Source organism: Pinus tabuliformis, chromosome Q (genome assembly GCF_031772625.1).
Source record: "Pinus tabuliformis cultivar Carrire ecotype Pingquan chromosome Q, CPIR1, whole genome shotgun sequence".
Taxonomy (NCBI): Eukaryota; Viridiplantae; Streptophyta; class Pinopsida; order Pinales; family Pinaceae; genus Pinus; species Pinus tabuliformis.
This window is the reverse complement of record NC_142296.1, coordinates 666,921,729-666,944,244: the sequence shown is the minus strand read 5'-3', so window position 1 is coordinate 666,944,244 and position 22,516 is coordinate 666,921,729. Positions and strand designations below refer to the sequence as shown.

The 22,516-nt window shown below is 38.3% G+C and overlaps 1 pseudogene; it reads left to right on the top strand.

The window, feature by feature from the left end:
• The first annotated feature begins 1,338 nt into the window (after window positions 1-1,338).
• On the top strand, window positions 1,339-21,491 carry LOC149221311 (callose synthase 5 pseudogene; annotated as a pseudogene).
• The last annotated feature ends 1,025 nt before the right edge of the window (window positions 21,492-22,516 follow it).

Sequence of the window (22,516 nt, the reverse complement as noted above, 5' to 3'; positions counted from 1 at the left end):
AACAAAATGGAGTTGCAAAAAGGAAAAATAGAACAATTTAAGAATGCATACAAACTATGATATTTGATCAAGATCTTCCAAAGTTTCTATGGGGTGAAGCAGCTATGACAACAATATAAGTGCCCATAGAATTCTTAAGAATATGACACAAGAAGCATTTACAGGAAAGAAGCCATGTGTGGACCATCTTCGAATCTTTGGGTGTCCTGCATACATCTATGTTCCAAAAGACAAGCAAAAGAAACTAGATTCTACAAGCATCAAAGGGATCTTCGTTGGCTATAGTCTTTCTTCAAAGGCGTTTAGAATCTACATAAAGGAAGGAAGACAAATTTAAGTTAGCAGGGTTGCTATATTCAATTAGAATCATGCCTACAAGAGGTCCAAGGATATTCCAATTGATTCTGATGACAAAGATACAACACTATTTGAAGAAGAAAAACATCATGATGAGATAACTCCTAATCGGGAAGAAGAAGATGAAGGACCAAGTGAAACGATTCAACCTATGATCATACCAGACACAAGGAAGAGGCAAAATTGGTTGAAAACTACTCTTGAATATGTCGAAGGACATGGAGCTGCTAAAGGAACTTTTAGAGAAAGCAAAAGACCAAAAAGATATTCAGGATATGCAACATACATAACAAAATTGATTGATGCTAAACCAACTAATTTCGAAGAAGTTGCTCATCAAGAAGAATGGAAGAAGGCAATGCAAGAAGAATATCAATCCATCATGAAGAATGGAGTCTAGGAAATCATTCTTAAGCGAAAGGACAAATCAATTGTCACTTCAAAATGGATTTACAAAATCAAACATGCTATTGGAAGTATAGATAAATACAAACCTAGATTTGTTGCAGGGGGTTTCTCTCAAAAGGAAGGTATAGACTATGAAGAAACCTTTGCACCTATTGTTAGGCATATTACTATAAGATCTTTGGTTTCACTAGCTGCTACAATGGGATGGAATATTCATCAGATCGACGTAAAAACAACTTTTCTAAATTGGGCCATCGATGAAGAAGTATACATTGAACAACTAGAAGGATTTGAAATAAATAGCAAGGACACACGTGTTTGTAGATTCAAGAAAGCCCTATATGGTTTAAACCAAGCTTCGAGGGCATGGTATGCGAGAATGGATGCATATCTCTTAAGAATTGGGTTTGTCAAAAGTTTTGCAGATCCAAATCTCTATATTAAAGTAGTAAACAATGTACCAATCATTATACTACTTTATGTAGATGATTTACTTATTATAGGTGTGGAGCATAAAATACAAAAATGCGAGAAGTTGTTGGCAGCTGAATTCGAATGAAATATTTCGGACTTATGCACTATTACTTGGGTTTGGAAGCTTGGCAAAAACCTGGGGAAATATCTCTGGGTAAAGTAGTTGAATTCGAAATGAAAGATATGGGACTTATGCACTATTACTTGGGTTTGGAAGCTTGGCAGAACCCTGGACAAATATATTTGGGTCAAGGTAAATAAATAATCAAGATTTTACAAAAATTCGGTATGATGGATTCCAAGCCTATGACTACTCCCATGATCACTATTCTCAAGAAGTTGAGAAGCTCTGACTCTAGTCTCGTCAATCGTACTAGCTATCATAAGTTGGTGGGCTCTCTAATGTATCTGGTAAATGCAAGATCTTATATATCTTTTTTTGAGCATATTCTTAGATACCTCCATGGCACTATACATCATTGCTTAAAATATGATGGAAAGGAAGTTAAGTTAACAAGTTTTACAGATTCAGCTTGGGGTGGCAATGAGTCTGATAGCAAAAGCACTATCGGTGGATGTTTTGGTCTGGGAACTGCAATGATCTCATGGACGAGTAGAAAACAAGATCCTGTTGCATTAAGTAGTGCCGAAGTTGAATACATTGTTGCATGTGAAGTAGGAAAGAAAGTTGTTTGGTTAAGAACACTCTTGTCAGATTTGTTTGGAAATGTTGAAAATTATAACTAGGTTCAGTCTTCATAATGACATGTGTAATCATGATTTTATGTAATTGATGTAAAGAAGAAAAATAAAATTATTTTTTGCAATGCTTGAGTCATGGGTTTCATTTTCAAGGAATTTTGTTTTTAGTTAAGGCTCCCATTGTGAACCTTTAGGATTAGTCATCATGTCATAAAGTCTATAGAGTCAATGTCAAAGATGAAAGACCCATTTGGACATGTAATCTATTGTAAAAGAAAAAATGGTGAACCCTCCAAGACCATGTCACAAGGTCACCTTGAAGTCAACCTTAAGATAATTCTAGAAAGACATGTTGGCCTTGTCACTGGGAGATGTCGACTCATTTTGAAGAGCAAACCACTATATATAGGTAGCTCGTCCTTCATTTATAGACAAAATTTTAGTCAAGGATAAGAAGGCAGAAAGAAGTGCAAAGTTCATGAAGAAGGAAGCCTATAACCAAGCGAAGGAAAGAGGAACATAATCAAGGATATTTTCAGATCTATTTTGGGTTGATCCACTCCACACGTGCGAGGAATAGATGTGGTCCACTGCAGAAGAAGCTGAGGTATGAAAGTCAAACTTGAAGGTCGAATCAAGGTAAAAGAGAAGGTGGATCTCAATTTGAGTTGCCAAAGAAGTCTCCATTTAGAGCGAAGATAAATCAAAGTTCAAAGTTGGTCAACCACAAGTGCTAGGGTTTTTGAAGCAGGGCTAAAAGTGTAGATCAAAAACAAGGGACCCGTTGACGGTGTTGGACCCGCCAAAATGTCTGGGGATCTCCTTGGTAAGAAGTCCCAACTAGACCTCAGACCGTTTGAAGTAGGACTACCAACAATGGGTAGTAAAGTTGCCTTGACTGCGATAGTGCGCAGAGGCAAATGTGATAACTTTGTCAGGAGCAAGTGTGTGACCTTGCAGCGATTCAAGTGAGATGCATGGGTGTTCTAACATATGGAGGGGAAAGTAAGTGTATCCTTTAGAAGCCTGTAATAGTATGCATACTGAAAGGAACACATGAGCGGAATGACATCACAAGCTGGAAAGCACAATAGTCCACAAACGCAAGCGACAGGTTAAACTAACAACACGTCTACAACAAGATTCATACAATTGCATACAAAATAGTTCATACACAAATGTGTAAGTTAAATAACATACATTGCTAAAGCAATCAAAATAGTCCAACTACAATAACAACATATGCATCAAAATGTGCTGCCTTTGTTATATATTATAAAGTGAAAGTTCCATCCTTACATACTCCATTGACAACCAATAGCCCTAATAGTGGGACATTATAGTCAACACTGCCTGCTCCTCCAAAGAGATGTACTCATTGTATGTTGTGGAGAAGCCAAGGTTTGTCACAATACTCTCTAAGCCTTCTCTAAGAAATGCCTAGCCAAAATATTTGCTCCCAAAAGCCTCTTCTATGAGTTATGAGGTTCTATTTATAACAAAGGGTGGGGTGACCCTTGACATTCCCCTTTGTGACTCTTAGACTACCCTCATGACCCTTCAACTTATTTACAAATAACCCTTTACATTACATAGTGATTGTTCACATTCCACTAATGACACTTGGAATTTCACTTACAACACAATTACAAATAATACACATTTTCCACATGTACCCATGTGAGACAAAATAGGCTAGAGATTGCCTAACAAGACAAAACATTATGACTTTTCGGTTTCAGGAAAGACTAACTTGACAACATCCACTTGATGCCTCCCGGTCATGTGCCGATGCCAAGCTTGGTATTGTGCTATGTTTTCCCCAAATTGCTTGATGTTGTCTTGCTGAAAGTGGACTCTTGTCTCTGTGGCACGCAACAATATGGTCTTGGATTTTGTGTCTGTCTCACCCTGAAGCATGTGGAACATGGTGTAGACCATGTCAGGACTACCAGTGTACTTCTGCATGTTTGGTGCGCTCAACTCCAAGTCATCCCTGGTGGCCTCTCGCCTTAGCTGCTCCACGTACCTGTCAACCTCTAATCAAACTTGGTTCTTGTACTTAGCTTTGGTGAGGGAACATGCATATGTTCACTCTTTTCCTTAGTTGTTGACTGTTTTGGCTTATCAACCTGTATTGGCGTTGTTTTCTCTATCATTGCGCCATGCCTTTGTTCTTATTCCCGCTTCTGCTTTTCTTCCCATTCTTTCCTTCGGTTGTTGCTCTGCTTGCTGCGGTCTTAGTTTTTCTACCTACAAGCTCTGCCCTTCTCTCTTCCTCTAATTTGCTACCTCTGTCCTTTGCTTCCTTTTGCTTCTGCTGTCAAAGCTGCTTGCATGAAGATTGAATACACTTTCACTTTGTATCTTTGTTCTCCCTTTATTATGTCAGCAATTTCCTCTTTACCTGATTTTGTACTAGATTGTTGCCTTTTGCCACTGCTGCTGGTCTTGTTGCCATGTTAGTGTTGACTCATTTTCTGTAAACAGTTAGGCATTTGCATATATTGGTAAGTAAATTGGTGCTTGCTCAATTGCTTCCCTAGTACTACTTTCAATGGGCGCTCTTGAAACAACTCTTTGTTTCCATGGTATAATGACTGCTCGGGAGAAGCACTTCACGAGTGTGGTATTTGTGGGACAGAAATGACACTAATGGCAAGCAAACATTAGCTCTTACAAATCTAACTTTACAACATGATCAAGTGGCAACTAAGGCATCTAATGAGAGGAAATGCGTAGTTTTTATTGACAGGGGTGACTGACTGACTGATTGTGGGAACTGTGCATTGTGTAGTCAACGAGGAAGCTTGATGACTGGAACTGCACAATGGGAAATTCAGTCTGGGCCAAGGCCTGGGAGATACTACGCATTGCACAGTCTCATTGACCAAGCTGGGAGATTGGCTCCTGGAACTGCACAGTTGGAGCTAGCCCAAGACAGGCTTTGCGCAAATCCAGAAGCCATGGTTGAGGCCTTGAGCTCCCAAATTGCGCAGTGCATACAGTGAAGTGTGAGATCTGGGCCAGGGGAGCCCATACCTGCTCAACGAGAGTGTGTATTTGAAGGATTATGTGAGGATGAGTGTAGATCTGACTAAGTTTAGAAGTATGCATGTAAAATAAGTGTAGCAATGGATCAAACTAAAGGAACACAAAGCATGTGAAGGGAGTCGCCGCAACGATGACTGTTAGTGTAAAATGAAAAAACTCATGTGACACTTGAAAAAGGTAATCTATAACTTGAAACAACACTTCTACAAGTTAAAACAAGTCAAAACGCCAATGGTTTTTCAACTAAACGAGTGAAACAACACTCTCACAAGTTAAACAAACAAAAGCGATAAAAAAACAGCAGAAGGCGATAAAAGTAAAACTCACCCTGAAAAGCGATGACAGTGCTCTGTAGGCTCCTTGATCTCCTGTGGAAACTAGAGCTTGGTGATTGAATGTATAAACGGGCTCTAGAGGCATCCATTACATAAAGTTAGGCAACATGGAATTCATGACGCGTATACTTGAGATCAAGGACAACAATGACACTTGGAAAAAACTTCTAAAGAGTGTAATGTGTCACCTTTGGGAAACTAATAATAGATCCCTACTTCCTAGGGATGCTTTTCCTTCTAGCTTCTTGCTTTTTGGGAAAACTGCCATGCATTGCCTTGAAAGATTGTGCTGTCCTGGGAAGGACCGGGCAACTCTCTAGTTCATGCATTGAATAGTTTCTGAGCACAGTAGGTTTTTCCCAATTTCTGGGTTGAGTGGCTCTAGGCTGCCTCTTAGAATCTGTGTAATTTCCTAGATGAAGGCAGGTTGTTAGCTGGCTCTGTGAAATTCTGGAGTTGAAGGCTCATGTGCTGGCTTGGACTGCTTTGCGTAGTTTCCCAGCCGAAGACAAGCTTCCAGCTAGGTCTGCGCAATTTTGGAGCTGAAGGATCTCTTGAGAGCAAGGCTGGTTGCCCTCAAGGATTGTGCATATCATCAAGGCAATGCTAGAATCAGATTTCAACCAAGTCACGGGGTGAGCTTGTGGTTAGATGACAAAACAAGTAAGCAAACACAAGGTGTAAAGCGAAAGATAAAACTCAATGAAAGCACAAGTACCTAGGCAGTGTAAGACAAGCTATTGAGATTTTAGTAGGGAGGCTCCAAAACAAAGTGGAGGAAAAATTTTGGAGGGTGGTTGTAGCTCCCACAACAGGACCATAATCTAAAGGATAACCGATCTCATGAGAAAAGGAAGAAGTTTGACTATCATTAACTCAAGGAGGAAAAAGTTAAATCAAGACGGATTGTGACTTGGTCTTGGCGAGGTTGTTGTGTCAAGAGTCTTGGTTATGGTATTGGTATTCTTCAATTGAAGTATCTATAAGAAGAAGAATTCATTTTTGGTTTCTTCTTAAGTGGGAGAGATAAGTATTTATAAGAAGAAGAATTTGTTTTGGGTTTTCCTCTCAAATGGGAGAGGTTTTAGCCCTAGCTGATCACCTACAATTTGTGTCTCTTGTCTCTTTATTGTTTATGCTATGGTAGCTATTTGATGAAGAAGAATACTATAATAATCTAAGTAAAGAAAGGATCCTAATCTAAAGAAGTAAAAAACATTCACAAGTAGTTATCATTGATAGAGAAATCTCCAAATCCTAATGCCCTAGCTTTCTCAACAAGAAAGCCTCTGGATCCTACTATAATAAATTGTGATAATCAAAGCAGCATCAAGATGTTCATAAATTGTGATAACCAAAGCAACATCAAGATGTTCAAAGACCATGTATTCCATGCAAGGATGAAGCATATCAACAACAAGTACCACTATATGTTGATTTTGGGGTAGCATTAGATGTTCTCTAGCTCCGAAATTTTGTGGAGGGGCTAGAATACATAAGATCTCCAGGACCCAAAAATCGTTTGGAGAAATTCCAACTGAGTTGTGAGTTATTAAAATAATTAATATTTTTAATGGAGTTCCTAAGTCTAAGCTAAGGAAAATAAAAATATTAATGGGTATTAATAAAAATATGGGTGAGAAGCTTCTAAGAGACGAGGATCAAAGATGTTTTAATCTTAGCCACTGATTAGGGATTTAATCTCGGCCATTGATTCATCAACAAGAAAAGTATAAGAGGAGGCTTGAGGGTCAGTTGGAGATATATCAAGTGATGAAATCAATTCGATTTTTTTGAGGCGTGGTTTGCTAAGAAAATTGAACTAGTGATATGAGTTGCACTAAGAGGGGTAGAAGTAGAGATTTGGATCGGAAAGGAGTTCCGAGCCAAAGGGTACCATGCAGAGAGGTAGCAGAAGAGGCCTACGTAATATAGGAAGGTGCTCGCTTAGTACTGACACAGGCCAAGAGGGTCTCTTGCAGAGGCAGTGCCAGATATTCATTAGAAGTTTGAGATTTTGCTGGAGAAGCAAGGTTCTCAGTTGGGAGGGTTGAACAACACTCTTCCTCCAATAAATAGATCCAGCAGAAGGGGTGAAATAGTCTCCTAGAGGCAAGACACTGGCCCAAGCATTGATTGCGCTGGGATTTTGCAGTGTTTGCTAGAGTCAGGTCACTTAGTGGATTAGTTGTGACTTGGAGAACGAGGTAAACCCTCATATGTATTTCTTGCTATTGAGATTTCTCTGAAAGGTTAATCGTTGTGAGAGACAACCTGTTGTACTCAGATTCTGCTTTCTTAATAATACAAACCCTCTATCTTTTGCATCAGTTTTCGCAATTTGGGTTTTTCCGAGGACGTGTTGTCCAAAAATAACGATGTCCCTTGTGTGTTTGTCTCATATTTGTTTCAATTTATGATCTGTATGTCAGTGTAGTCTACAGTAGTGTTTTTCATCATTGTTTATAATTAAATAACTTGTTGAATGAAATAACAAGTAGGAGATGATAAACCAATGACTGTAGTAGGATTTCTGTGTCTAGATTCAGAAATTTTCACATGGTATCAAAGAATCATAGATCATAAGACACTGAATCCATCAGCCGGGAGATCCAGCAAATTTGTTGCAGAGAGGCAACTGTCCCAAGTGACAATGTTGTTTCAGAGCCAGAGAAGCAATTGAAGGAGTGACGTAGTGCCAGAGGAGTGACGCAGAAGCTCACATAATGTCTGTGTCAGCTTTTTGAGCCAGGAGGAGGAGATGTAGTAGCTGAGAGGAGCTCATGTAGTGGTAGAGCTCACAGGAGTCGATGCAAGGGATGATGGAGCAATAGTGGTAGAGCTAGAGTGCCAGAGTCTAAAGCAGTGTAGTGAAGGTTGCAGCAGTGCAGGAGGCACAAAGCAGACTACAGCAATGCAATAGTAGCAGAGGGTCAACACATATTAGCAGCAGAGGTAGCTCCAATATCACGAGGCATCTAGACTGACCAGCATGTCATCTTTTTGGGTAGCTTTTTAGTTGCCTACTTCTCAGAAACTGAGTTGCAGTGCAACAGTTAGTAGTGGCAGTGCTATGGGCAGCATGATGCAACATTTTGAGAGGGAGCTATAGTACAGATGCAGTAGTGGCAGTGTCATGGGTAACAGCGCAAGGTACAATAGTGTAGTGGATGAAGGGTAGCAGGCCAAACACTAGTAGCACAAAGGACCGATGTCGTGGATCAGTGTGATGCTTCTATTGGAAGTATTGATAGAGCACATTCCTCACTAAGAGGGAGTGTTTGGAGAAATCGTTTGGAGAAATCCCACCTGGATTGTGAGTTATAAAAATGATTAATATTTTTATTGGGGTTCCTAAGTCTAAACTTAGGAAAATAAAAATATTAATGGGTATTAATAAACGTATGGGGGCGAAGCTTCTAAGAGACGAGGATCAAGTATTTTTTAATCTTAATCATTGTCAACAAGAAAACTATAAGAGGAGGCTTGAGGGTCAGTTGGAGATACACCAAGTGATCAAATTAGTTCGATTTTTTTGGGGTGTGGTTTGTTGAGAAAATCGAACTAGTGATCTGAGTTGTAGTGAGAGGGGCAGAAGCAGAGATTTGGATTGGAAAGGAGTTTTGAGCCAAAAAGTACTGGGTAGAGAGAAAACAATAGCATTAGAGAGGCAACGCAGATGCCTATGCAGTCCAAGAAGGGGCTCACACGGCGCTGATGCAAGCCAAGAGGGTCTCTTGCAGTGGCAATGTTGGATATTCGTCAAAATTTTGAGATTTTGCTGGAGAAGCGAGGTTTTGAGTCGGGAGGGCTAAAATATAGTCTTCCTCCAGCAAATTGATTCAGTAGAAGGGGTGACACAGTCTCCTAGAGGCAAGACGCTAGACCAAGAAGTGATTGTGCTGGGATTTCACAGTATTTGTCGGAGTCAGGCCACTCAGTAGATCAGTTGTGACTTGGAGAATGAGGTAAACCATCGTATGTATTTATTGTTGTCGATATTTATTTGAAAGGTTAATCGGTGTGAGAGGCAACCTGTTGTACTCAGATTCTACTTGCTTAATAATACAAACCCTCTATTTGTTGCACCGATTTTCCAAAAATAACGGTGTCCCTTGTGTGTTTGTCTCATATTTGTTTCAGTTTATGATCTATATGTCAATGTAGTCTGCAGTAGTGTTTTTCATCATTGTTTATAATTAAATAACTTGTTGAATGAAATAACAAGTAGGAGATGATAAACTAGTGACTGCAGTAGGATTTCTGTGTCTAGATTCAAAAATTTTCACACTATATTAGAAGTATGGTACAATATGGGATTGTAAACATACAATATATTCCAACAAATGAACAGGTAGTGGATACGCACCTAAATCCCTTGGTTGATGGTTAGTAAGCCTGATGGTACCTAGAGCAGCTAAAAACTTTAGTCCATCTTAGTCCCACCCGGATAGATAGCTAGTCAGGTGTTTAGTCCGTGGCACTGAGTGTGCCTGAACTCTTTGTAATTCATGTGTTTTTGAGATCTTCTCTCTCTCTCTCTCTCTCTCTCTCTCTCTCTCTCTCTCTCTCTCTCTATATATATATATATATATATATATATATATATATATATATATATATATATATAGTTAAGAGGGAGTGTTGAATATCATAACTAGGTTTGGTCTTCATAATTGGTCTTCATAATTGTATAGTGTAATTTATTTGTCAAAAAGAAATTTATAATGACTTATTAAAGCATGGGTTTCATGCTTGGGTCATCATGTTTATAGGTCAAAGCCTTCACTATAGGCTTCTAGGTTTTATTGAGTCAATAGAGTCATTGTGAATTTTATTGGACCCTTCTTGGGCTTTTGTATCATGTAAAAAGAATTATTTTTGAGTCAAATAGGTCATTTGACACCTCCACACCAAGTTGGCCCCACGAGGATGAAGTTTGCCTACATTAGGGAAATTTGACCCACAGAATAGAATTATTTTTGAGTCAAATAGGTCATTTGACACCTTCACACCAAGTTGGCCTACATTAGGGCAATTCGACCGATAGAAGAGGCTATATATACACTAGCAGTTCGATCCATTTGCTCACTCACTCAACAAGTTTAATACACAAAAAATAAAGACAAAAAAAGTGCGAAATTCCAAGAGAATGAAAAAATTTGAAGGAGAAGACAAAGTCAAAGTTTTGGGCCATCATTCTCTCACACGTGTGAAGTTACTGATCCGGATTTAAATAAGAACGCAACAAATTACAGATATAACCATAAATACAGAGATGCAGTAGAAAGAATACTTCATTTCATTAATGTAAAATACTGAAATATGCTTACAACCAGAAATGGAAATAAACCAGCTAGGGCAATGGTAGCTTATCTCTAAGAAGAGATGTGGAGGCTACATGTTCTGAATTGTCTTACAATGAGGCTCGAAGGCCTATTTATTGTTGAGAAACAATAGAAAACCCTAAACATCCATAAACTCAACCCTAGGAGATGAAGCGCCAAACTATAGGCCCCATCTGGGTAAATTGGTACATCAACTTCCTGGGGTCGTAACTTTGGCATACAATCTCCGTTTGATGTGCACAATACCTCATTAGAAAGATCTATCCCATTTTTCCCCAAAAACGTCGTATAGGGCCTTAAAATGGCTTCGTAAGTTCAAGACCTGAAAATTGCTAAAAATAGTAAATTGTGCTACAATTAAGGAAACTGAAAAACTGAAAGAGACAGTTGTGGGGGTCTAAGTGGGATAGGTGGGTGGCCACCAACATCCACCTAGATCATTCCTCCCCGCTTAGGAAGCAATCGTCCCCATTGCATTGGGTTCCTCCATGAGATGAGGAAACTTCTACTGAACTTGGTCCCTGGTGAGTTGTTCTGCAACCTCTGATGTGTCCAATAATGGTGGGAAGCTTGGTCGAGGGCGGTCCACATTGAAACCTCTGTGCAAGCGAAGGAGTGGGGGAATGTTGTGCTCCAAAGCATTTTTTCCCACAACCTTGGTACTGGTGTAAGGACCATATCAGAGTGGTCTGAGCTTCTGATGGGTTCTTGTAAGGCATTCTTTTTGCAGATGCAACCAGACTTTTTCACCCACTTGAAACTTGTGTGGTACCTGATGCTGATCATGTCACTGCTTGTACTTAGCATTTTCCAGAATGGAGCGGCGATATATCGACCCATTGGGTAAAGGTGCTCTAGGAGTCAGATCGAATGAATGCTTGACCTGACAGTGCAACGGTACCCCTGTGGGTGAGGAGAAGATGTCAATGTCTTCTTTCATGACAGTATCCATCTGCTGCTGCTGCGTGGAGAAACCCTTCGTGGGGGCCATGGTTGTGGCTACGATCTTCCCCTTACTTTGAGAGCCAACTAGGCAGAAAATAAATTTCCTAGTCTAGGAGATGATCTTACTGCCTTTCTTAACAGAGATCAAAGAAGTGGTGGTAGGTGGGGTTACCTCCAGTATCTTGTATAATGTATTACACAAAGAAACAATAACAACATGAGGCCTTGACTCATACACAACATGTCGCTTCCACAAGTATGGTTGGCCTAATAATACATCACAAACATCGAGCGGCGCAACATCACACAATACCGCATCTGTGAAGGGCTTGATTTTGTAGGGCAGGCAACATTGCTGGCGGACTTGGAGATCTTGTCCTTGGTGAAGCCACCTGATGTTGTACAGTTGCGGGTGTGGTATGGTTGGTAGTCCCAGCTGCTTCGTGACCTCTGCTGAAATGAGGTTCTTTTGGATGCCACTGTCGATAATGAATTGTAGCGGTGAACCCTTCACCCACATTTGTGAGTGGAAAATATGCTCCCCTTCCTCTAGATATTTGAGCTCATTCTTCTTGATCTTGGCAGTGGCAACAGTGGCACTAGGCTCCGCATCAATGATTTCCTTCCCTTTGTCATTCCCCTTGTCAGGTTTTGACTCAGGGTGGAACATGCATCTGATTCTAAAGCCTTCAACTCAGCCACCAGCGATTGCTTGGTCCGACACTCACTTGTGTTGTGAGTGGGGCTCTTATGGAACTCACACCACTTTCCTGTGTCCTTCTTTGACTTCGTGGTGTTGTTCTTTTCTTGCGGTTGACGGGTTGTCTTGGGTCACCCTGCCTTGGATTTGTCATTTGTTCTTTGGATTTGCAGATCCAAAGTCAGTATGTCGTGTCGAGTGAGGAGATTTCTAGGAACTCCATCTCATCCTGGATGTACTTGTGTAGGTAGCTGCGGTATTTGAGTACCAAATGCAGCTTAGAACCTTGATACCCAACTTTATGCAAAGGGTATGAAAAATATTTGTGAACTCCAACACATCTTGGTCCCTTCCTTGCTGCAGCGTGGTCCACTTTATGTATTTGTTCTCATAGCTCTTGACAGGATAGTATTGCTCTTTGAAGGCCTCTCGGAATGAATTCCAAGTGGGTGCAACTGAAAGTAGTGATTTCGTACTTTCATCCTTCTGCTCGCAGTAGTTTTGCCACTAGTCTTTGACGTGGGGAGTTGCTTTGAGAAGTGCAAAAGTGATATTTTCTCGACTGGAAAAATCATGAACAGAAAAATAACCATCTAGCAAATTTCACCATTTATCTACAACATCTACATCTATCTGACCCTCGAATGTGGGGATTTCAAAGTTAACTTGTATTTCCAGTGTAGATGTTGGAAACATATGCGTCGCCCCTAGGTAGCGCTGAAGGATTTGGGCAAAGTTTTCCATCATCGCATTCCTTTGTTGCTTGAGGGCCTCTTCGAGCAAGATTTTGATAGGATCTCCTGCCCCTTCGTCTTTCTTTTCATCCGCCATGGGAGGCCGTTAGTATTTGTGAGGCTAGTCTTGCAAAGATTCGACCAGTTCAAGCCCTAACTCCTTATATCCTGACCTCGTTGGGGACATGCAAAGAAAAACAGAGAAAAAGAAGACCGCTCTGATACCACTGATCCAGATTTAAACAGGAACGCAAAAAATTACAAATATAACCATAAATACAGAGATACATCAGAAAGAATAATTCATTTCATTAATGTAAAATACTGAAATATGCTTACAACCAGAAATGGAAATAAACTAGCTAGGGCGATGGCAGCTTATCTCTGAGAAGAGATGTGGCGGCTACATGCCACTGAATTGTCTTACAATGAGGCTCTAAGGCCTATTTATTGTTGAGAAATAATGGAAAACCCTAAACATATGAAAACCTAACCCTAGGAGATGAAGTGCCAAACTATTGGCCCCATTTAGGTAAATTGGTACATCAACTTCCTAGGGTAGTAACTTTAGCATACGATCTTTGTCTGACACGCACAATACCTCGTTAGAAAGATCTATCTGAGGACTACAACTTTAGGATGAATAACATCGGTCCATGGACCCATGTTGCTCCTAGTTTTCCCCAAAAAACGTCGTTTAGGGCCTCAAAATGGCTCCGGAAGTTTAGGACCTGAAAAATGGCTAAAAATAGTAAATTGTGCTACAATTAAGGAAACTAGAAAACTGAAAGAGACAGTTGTGGGGGTCCAAGTGGGACAAGTGGGTGGCCACCAAAATCCACCTGGATCAGTTACTGGGCTATTGTTGGGGTCAAAATTTTGAATTCTACTGTTGGTCGAAGTTCTATTGCTGGGGAGGCAAAAATTTTGTTGCTACCAGGTCGAAATTCTAGGTTGAAGTTACTACTGGAAGAACATCACTTGAAGAAAAAGGAAGGGTTGACTTGGTGATTGGAGGTAGTCTGTGTCTAGGTCAAAAGAGTCTTGGACTATTTGATCTTGTCTTTGAATCTACTAAAGGAAGAGTTATGACTGGGTTTTCCCCTTATAGGGGTTTTGCATTCGTTGTTTGCCTACATCTTGTGTCTCTAGTTCTTGTGATCTTCATATACACATATATTGGTAATTTCTTGATGAAACATAATATAATAAAGAAGTAAAATAAGCCAACATAATTCACAAGTAATTATCAAAGAAGAGGAATCAAACCCTAATTACTACTAGCATTGATTTCTCAACACAATTATCGCTAACCCATCCATGTTTCTATCGCCCACCTAGGTTACAGTCATCCATTGCCTCAACTAGCCACATTGTTGCAACCATCGCTTGCCTTGACCACAACCAATTGCAAGTTGGAGTCATTGTATTTCCCACCCTAACCACTTTTCCATCTTATCTGACTGCTATCAACCATGCCAGCGGACTTAGCCGTTTTTCCCCCTCGAGCTAGCTATCCTGCTCCACCACTTGTCGTCCGCTGCCATTGCTACCAATCGACCGCCTTTGGCCACCCTGTAGCCTAAAGGTTGCCTTTCTTACATTCGACTTCTCATTTCTCAGGGCTATACTACCATTTCGTTAAGTATAGTCATGACTCTTCACTAGTGGCTATTAGTAGACAAAAAATATATATGGTACAAAGGGGTAAGTGTTTAAGTTTCAAAATCATTTTAAAAGAAGAGTTGAAATTTATAAAATGGTTAAAAGATAAATAGTATTATTGATCGTATTGAGTTTTATTTTATTAAAGTATCAATTAAAATTATCAAGTTAATTGAAATCAAATTAAGAAATATTTAAAAGAAATTTATTATAAAAAGTACATATAAAAGTACAAGGTTACCTCAAATAAAATAATAAATAATACCAAACGTACCTAAGTGGTATAGCAAGACCATTTTGAAAGGAGATCTATTAACAAATAGCAAAAAGAGTATTTCAAGAAGTGATATAAAAAGGGAAGATTAAAAATAAAGGAAAATAAATAATATATTATTACATAAAAGGGTGAATTTAAAGAAAGTTCATCTCGACAAGCAAAATGGAATCTATTAATGACAAAAAAAGAATGTATTCTAGTTTGGAAATGAAGGAGGAAAGATTCTCTTATAAAGGTATTCTAATTGTGGATTATAGATTATTTATATTAAAGGGGTGTATCCAAGGGAAGAAAGTTAATGGAATCTATTAATGACAAAAAAAGAATGTATTCTAGTTTGGAAATAAAAGAAGGAAGATTCTCCTATAAAGGTATTCCAATTGTAGATTAAAGATTATTTACATTAAAGGGGTGTGTCCAAGGGAAGAAAGTTAATATCATTATCAATACAATCAATTATGACAAAAATTACATTAATATTAATTTGGTAAATCAACTAAGAGTTTTAGAGCCAAATATAGGTGAAAAAAATGTATTTTTGGTGAAAATGAGTATGAAATTAATGATTTACAGACGTTGGTTCAAGGAATTAGGTATGTTCATGTTAAACACACAAATAATAATAATAATAATAATAATAATATTAATAATAATAATAATAATAATAATAATAATAATAATAAAAATAAAAATAAAAATCTTGATCTTCCCTTACAAGAAGATTGTCACAATGCAAGACATGACAATAAAATCAAAACTGGTAATTCCTTCGTCAAAAGACTTTAAGGATATTTCAAAACTAATGTTTCAAGAGAATCCAAAAACAGTATCAAAGAAGCAAGTAGAAAGAGCTTGAAGAAGTCATATATAACAAAAAAAAAGAAAATTCACACTTGAAGGATCATAATTAGAAACCACTTGCAGAAGCAAGAAGAAAGAGCTTGAAGAAGTCATATATAACAAAAAAAAAGAAAATTCACACTTGAAGGATCATAATTAGAAACCACTTGCAGAAGTCAAAAAGCGTAAAACTAAGAAGCACAAATTAGAACAAGAAAATGATGTTTCCGAGAAGAAACTTAACAAAAGTCTATCAAAGAAAGAAGAAGAAAATTTGCACTTAAAATCCCTTAATCAAAGGTTATTAGAACAAACCAAAAGTGTAAAAGATGGGGAGGATACTAAGAATATAGTCAACAATCTTGAAAGCGAAGAGCTTTTACATCGAATCATAATCAAAACCTTCTTACACAAATTAAGAGGCTTAAAAGTGACAAGAAGTCACTAAACGACAAGTTAGAACAACTTACTCAAGAAGTATTGAAGTCTCTAGTTGTAACAGTCTAAGTTGAAGATAAAGGAACAAATATCGATCCATTCAATATCACAACTCAAGAAGATGAGAAACCAATAAAAGTTAAAACATATTCAGATGTTGCAGTTCAAACAATAGAAATTCCAAGTGATGATTCAATAGTCAACTCAACAACAACAGTACCTAATGTAAATCAGGAAAATGGCACACACATGATAAGGGAAAGTCCAACTAGAAGAACTCCTTATCGACATATGAATCATAATAGCAAACTTCTCAATCAATCTACATACCAATATCATGTAAAACATAAACAACAATCTCATGTTTCAAAGAATACTGAAGTTTATACAATTCACTCATGTGATAACAATTCATCACAAGCTTCTAGTCACCACAAGATTCCACAGAAAGTTAACTTAGGATGGTCAGATCCCTTCTTAGTGCGACAATTTTACTGAAGTTTATACAGTTCACTCATGTGATAACAATTCATCATAAGCTTCTAGTCACCGCAAGATTCCACAGAAGGTTAGCTTAGGATGGTTAGATCCCTTTTTAGTGCGACAATTTAGTTTATCATTCGAGGATCCTATCATCTTGTATCAACGAATATGACAACTCCAAGAATTCATAAAAGATATGACAAGACAAAAAGTATATGACACACCTTGTCAGCCATAAGCGTTGAGGACAAAGATTCTTGAAGAGAAAGGCAATGTTATGAATATAATATATAGAAAAATAATGTAAACAATAATAATCATAATTAATGATTAAATAACTGATAGTTAGTTTTGAAGAGACATTTTCTAAGGACATGTTAGTTTGTGAAGGGGCACTTGCCTACAGTATATAAGCAGGACCTCATCCTCATTTGTAATCATCTCATCAATTCTATATACATTATTTAATATACATTACTTGTCCTACTTTGGATATTTACATCTTCCAAGTCTTTTGAAGATTATTCCATTGTATATGAACTTTGTTCGTTGCATTAGTATCAGAGCATTCCTTTGAGTATACGAACTTTGTTTGTTGCATTTGTGAACAGTATATGATATTTTGCCACATAATCCAATCCAAAAAAGAGTTGGCTACCTTGCAATTCCACAAAAAGATGTTTCACTGTTTGTCTTGTAGAAAATGCACCTATTATTTGTAACACTTGAATGATAAAGCTTGTCTTTAACTACTAGACTATAATTATGAATCAACCATTTGAGAATTATGCTTAAAAGACATTTGCTTTTTGATTTCTTTGAAGTCTCTGAACCAATGTGGCTTCATGATATTGAACCACCCATATTCAATTATTGTATGTCCTCATCAACAATGTTTGCAGGTAAACCAAAATACTCTTCATTAAGATACCTATATCAATGAAACCCACATCATCACTCCAGGCTTGATTATGATGATGTCATAGGGCTAGAGAGCATGATCTCATTATTAAGAAAGGTGCAACATCCCTTTCAAAGAGATGTCAAGTCATCATCAACCTTAAACGGTTCTAAGAATAGGGAAACATCCATCAAGAAGGTGTAATGCTAGCCTGGGGTGTCCTATGGTCATTGGGGTACATCATCCTTCTTGGCGATGTCTTGGCTTCTTCGGGCAAAACTTCATCTTAAGGTCAATGCACATATTTGAGTGGTCAGCGTCCTGGCTATAGGTCCTAGGAGTGTCATCAAGTGGGGCTAAACATTCTCTTTGAAGTGTTGGAGAAGTCTCAATCAAACCCTTAAGGGATGGTAGTTGTATCTAGGAGACAACATTTGTAACATACCCTCAAAATCAAGTGAGATCATCATCATAGGTAAAGAAACCCTACAAGTATCACAATAAACCATATCTAATGCAAGAGGCACAAGAGTACTTCACATAAGCATCGTCTTTGAATGCTTGTCTAGCTTAAGGTTTCTAAATAAATTTCCATGCTTGGGTATGAGATTCCATCATTCTTGAGTGTTATAATGTGCAAAGAGAGCAATTATGGGACTCAAGTTACCCCTTTCCTCGGTTTTTTACCAAACCTTTTGTATGTCTTTTCTCTAATGATTTTATTTTTTTACATAGCTTGGGGTGCAAGCTTGATTTATTTATTTATTACCCTTTAAGATGAAGTAGTTTCTTTCATCAAGGTTGTGATATTAATGTTCCTTTTTATTTATTTATTTGATTATGCATTGGGGAATAGAGCTCAGACTAGGCTTTTTTACCACAGACTTTCTTTTATTCCAACCAATATTTTGGTGGATCATGCTTTTTCTTTTCTTTCTGTTGCATCAACCTCTAATGACAAGTTTTCGACACTGACTCAAGAGTGAAGGCAAGTTTTTGGACACTTACTCAAGAATGGAGAAATTAGGGAATCAATATTAATGATAGATAACAATCAAGTTGAAGATTGGGACATGACACCAAGGAAAATGGAAAGTGGTAATGGATTACCGTGCGTATGCAACATCAATCAATGCCTTCTATTTGTGCCCCTCCTAGATAATGGATAGAAAGGCCTCAAAGGTCACATTGGACTAGGCGCAGAGGATAGGCACCGAGGTGAAGCATGAGAACAATATTACAATTGAAAGTAATCAATCATCCAATTCCTCCTATGATTCGTACTAATATGCTCTTAAACATTAAGTATCTTATAATTATGGCCCATCTTCATTGATAAGTAAGCTAGATAGATGGAGTGTTAAATATTGTAGCCCGGATAGGTATTCTAGCCTTGAGAGGTGTCATTGAAGTTATGAACACAAGATTTAGTTATCTCCAAGTCCATGTAAGTTTTCCTAAGTTTTAACTAAGGAAAATATCTTAATTATGTCAATTAGTGATTTTTAAATATTTCTTGAGTCTAAACTTAGGGGAAGTGGATAATTAATTGATATTATTTTGGATAAGATTAATTTACTTCTAGAAGCTTGTAGAAAGTTTCTAAGATGATCTTAGCCATTGATTGGATTAAATGAAATTCTAATCGTGGCCATTCATATGTGAATGAGAGATTATAAAAGGAGACACATTGAGTGGGTAATTTTTCAGAGACACCAAGAGGGTTTTAGCAACAATGATTGGGAAGAAATTTGTTGGAGTTTATTCTTCGCAGAGGTTTTCAGTTTCTGAGTGATAGAAGGAGGCTAAATTATTTCTGCGGGAGGAGTTTGAATTTGCTAGTTTACCCGTGCAAACAGCCAGATCGAATTCCCAGAGGTAGTGTGAGTTTTGGGGAGGGCAAGATCGAGCTTCCAGTGGCAGTGTGAATTGCTAGGAAAGGTAGTGTGAATTTTTAGAGAATTCTAGATTGCTAATGCGAATTTTTGGAGGCTTCCAATGTGAGCTTTGGAAGGTGGTGCATATTGCCAGAAAGGGTCGAGTTGATTTGCAGAGGGAGACAATGAAGTTTTGCAATTCTAATTGTTTATAAGTCAAGCTAAAAATATTGTTGGAGCATTTCTAGTGTTAAGCAAGCAGCTGTAATTTCACAATAGTAGTGTTTGCATAAAATAATAATATAAACTCCCAAATCTAAAAACTGGTTTTCCACACATTGACGTTTTTCTAAGAACGTTTGTCCAAAATTGCTTGTTCATTGTGTGATTGGTTTCTCACATTTTTTGTTTTGTGAATGGTGTTCATATTGTTATTCATTATTTCCAGCAAAAGAATTATTTTGTTATGAACAAGTAATGGGAAATAATTAACTAGGTTAATATCACCTTTTAGGTAGCTAGAAATTTCACATGGTATCTGTTATCACTTAGAACTAAAATTGATATATGTAACTTTTCATCCTAGCCCGATGACAAAGTTTCGCAGCGCAACATGTTTTAGGCTGCGCTACGAAATTGGGGATTTGTTCGAATCCATAGCCAATATTTCACAACTGTCATATCCATCAAAATCCATCAACAGTTGTCAGCCTATACACTTCGTCTATCTTTCTTTATGGACGGCTGTATTTGGTACTGAGTGGATTAGAAAAGTCACTGGTTAACCAAGCAGATATGAGAAAATTTTTTCCTCTTGAGGCAGTTCTTGCATCGCAGTCTCTGGTTCAGATAGGTCTACTAATGGCCTTGCCAATGGTTATGGAGATTGGCTTGGAACGAGGCTTCCGGTCTGCATTAAGTGATTTTGTTATCATGCAGCTGCAACTTGCCTCTGTCTTTTTCACATTCTCTCTGGGTACAAAGACTCATTATTTTGGCAGGACAATTTTGCATGGTGGTGCAAAGTATAGGGCCACTGGGCGAGGTTTTGTGGTGAGGCATGAGAAATATGCAGAGAATTACAGGCTTTATTCGAGGAGCCACTTCACAAAAGGACTGGAGCTGATGATGCTTCTCTTTGTCTATAACATTTATTGCTCTGCTGCAAAAGATTTTGTCTCTTAGATGTGGTTTTTGGTGGTGACATGGTTGTTTGCTCCATTCTTGTTCAATCCCTCGGGTTTTGAATGGAAAAAGATAGTTGAAGATTGGGAAGATTGGACCAAATGGATAAACAATAGGGGTGGTATTGGCATCCCTGCAAACAAAAGCTGGGAATCTTGGTGGGAAGAGGAATATGAGTATCTTCAATATACTGGATTCTGTGGACGAATATTAGAATCTCTTCTTGCCGTCAGGTTTTTTTGGTACTAATATGGCCTGGTGTATCATTTAAACATAACAAATGGAAACAAGAACATCATTGTCTATGGGCTATCATGGCTTGTTATTTTGGCTGTAATGCTGGTATTGAAGGTGGTGTCTATGGGACGAAAAAAATTTAGCGCAGATTTCCAGCTAATGTTCAGACTACTCAAACTCTTTCTATTCCTTGGATTTGTCATAACTATTGGAACACTATTTTCTGCCTTCCATCTGACTGTAGGAGATTTATTTGCAAGCATTGTAGCCTTTATGCCAACATGTTGGGCTTTACTACAGATAGCACAAACATGCAGACCAGTGGTGGTTAAGATTGGTTTCTGGGATTCGATAAGGGCTCTTGCACGTGGATATGAATATGTAATGGGCCTAGTGATTTTTACCCCTGTAGCAGTGCTTGCATGGTTCCCTTTCGTCTCAGAATTTCAGACTCGGTTTCTATTTAATCAAGTTTTCAGCAGGGGTCTACAAATATCCCGCATATTGGCCGGTGGAAAGAAGCATAACTAATTTGAACACATGTTTTTCACCTGTTAGGTCTCCAGCAAAAGACGGAAAGAGAGCAAAGGGGCAGAGTGAGGACCAGAAGTGTGAACGTAAGGCCAATGTGGATAATTTAGTGCTTCGTTCAGGTGTCAAGACAGTAAAGCGACGTGTTAAGAGGGTAAAGTAGGGATTGAAAGATGAAATTTGTATTGCTTCTGCTGTACAAGGTGGTATAAATCGTGGTGCACATGGTGTGACATCTTTAAAAGATGCAATGTCTTTTTCCAAGCATCAAGCGTTTTGGACTGAAGTGACTAGAAAATTTAAAGAGGAGATTGGGCGCTATCTATCAACAGAAAAGATGTTTCAACAGTTTAGGAGCATGAAGTACAGGTACTTGAGTATTAAGCAGAGTGATATCCAAGAATTCAACAAGCATGATAAGGACCTTATCAATCTACTTGAACAGGTTTTTGGAAATGGTAGCTGTGTCACTTCTGACTCAGATATTAAAAGACAAGACAAAATTGGTGCTCCTTTTTTAGGCAATGAAATTGAAGATAAGGTATACAAACAGAGTAGAGTCGAAGACTGTGTTTTTGAAATTACACAGCAGTTTCGTAGCGCGCTACGAAACTGCTGTAGCTGCATGTTACAATTGAGTTGATCAATTATGATTGACAGCAGCAAATATTTTTGAAAGGTTTTGTCATCACACAGGTACACGGGAAAGGCTTACAGCACATCAAGGACGTGGCAGTCTGCTCCATTTTGGGTAATTAAAAGATAAAAGGCATGCTTCTTTGGATTCGAACATTTTGAGGCAAACCAAGGACCGACAAACAAGGATAGTCTCCTAATATTTCTGGGCAGTTAAGAAGATTCAGCATCCAAGGTCAACATGGAGCATTAAACACCCATCTCAGCCAAACTGAAAGAAAACCAGATGTCAAAGAACGAGAAGAAGCCATCATGCATATAATATGGAGTTAAAGTCATAGTTGATTTAGATCTCTAAAAAAAAAAAACTCCAGTCAACACCTTGTTGT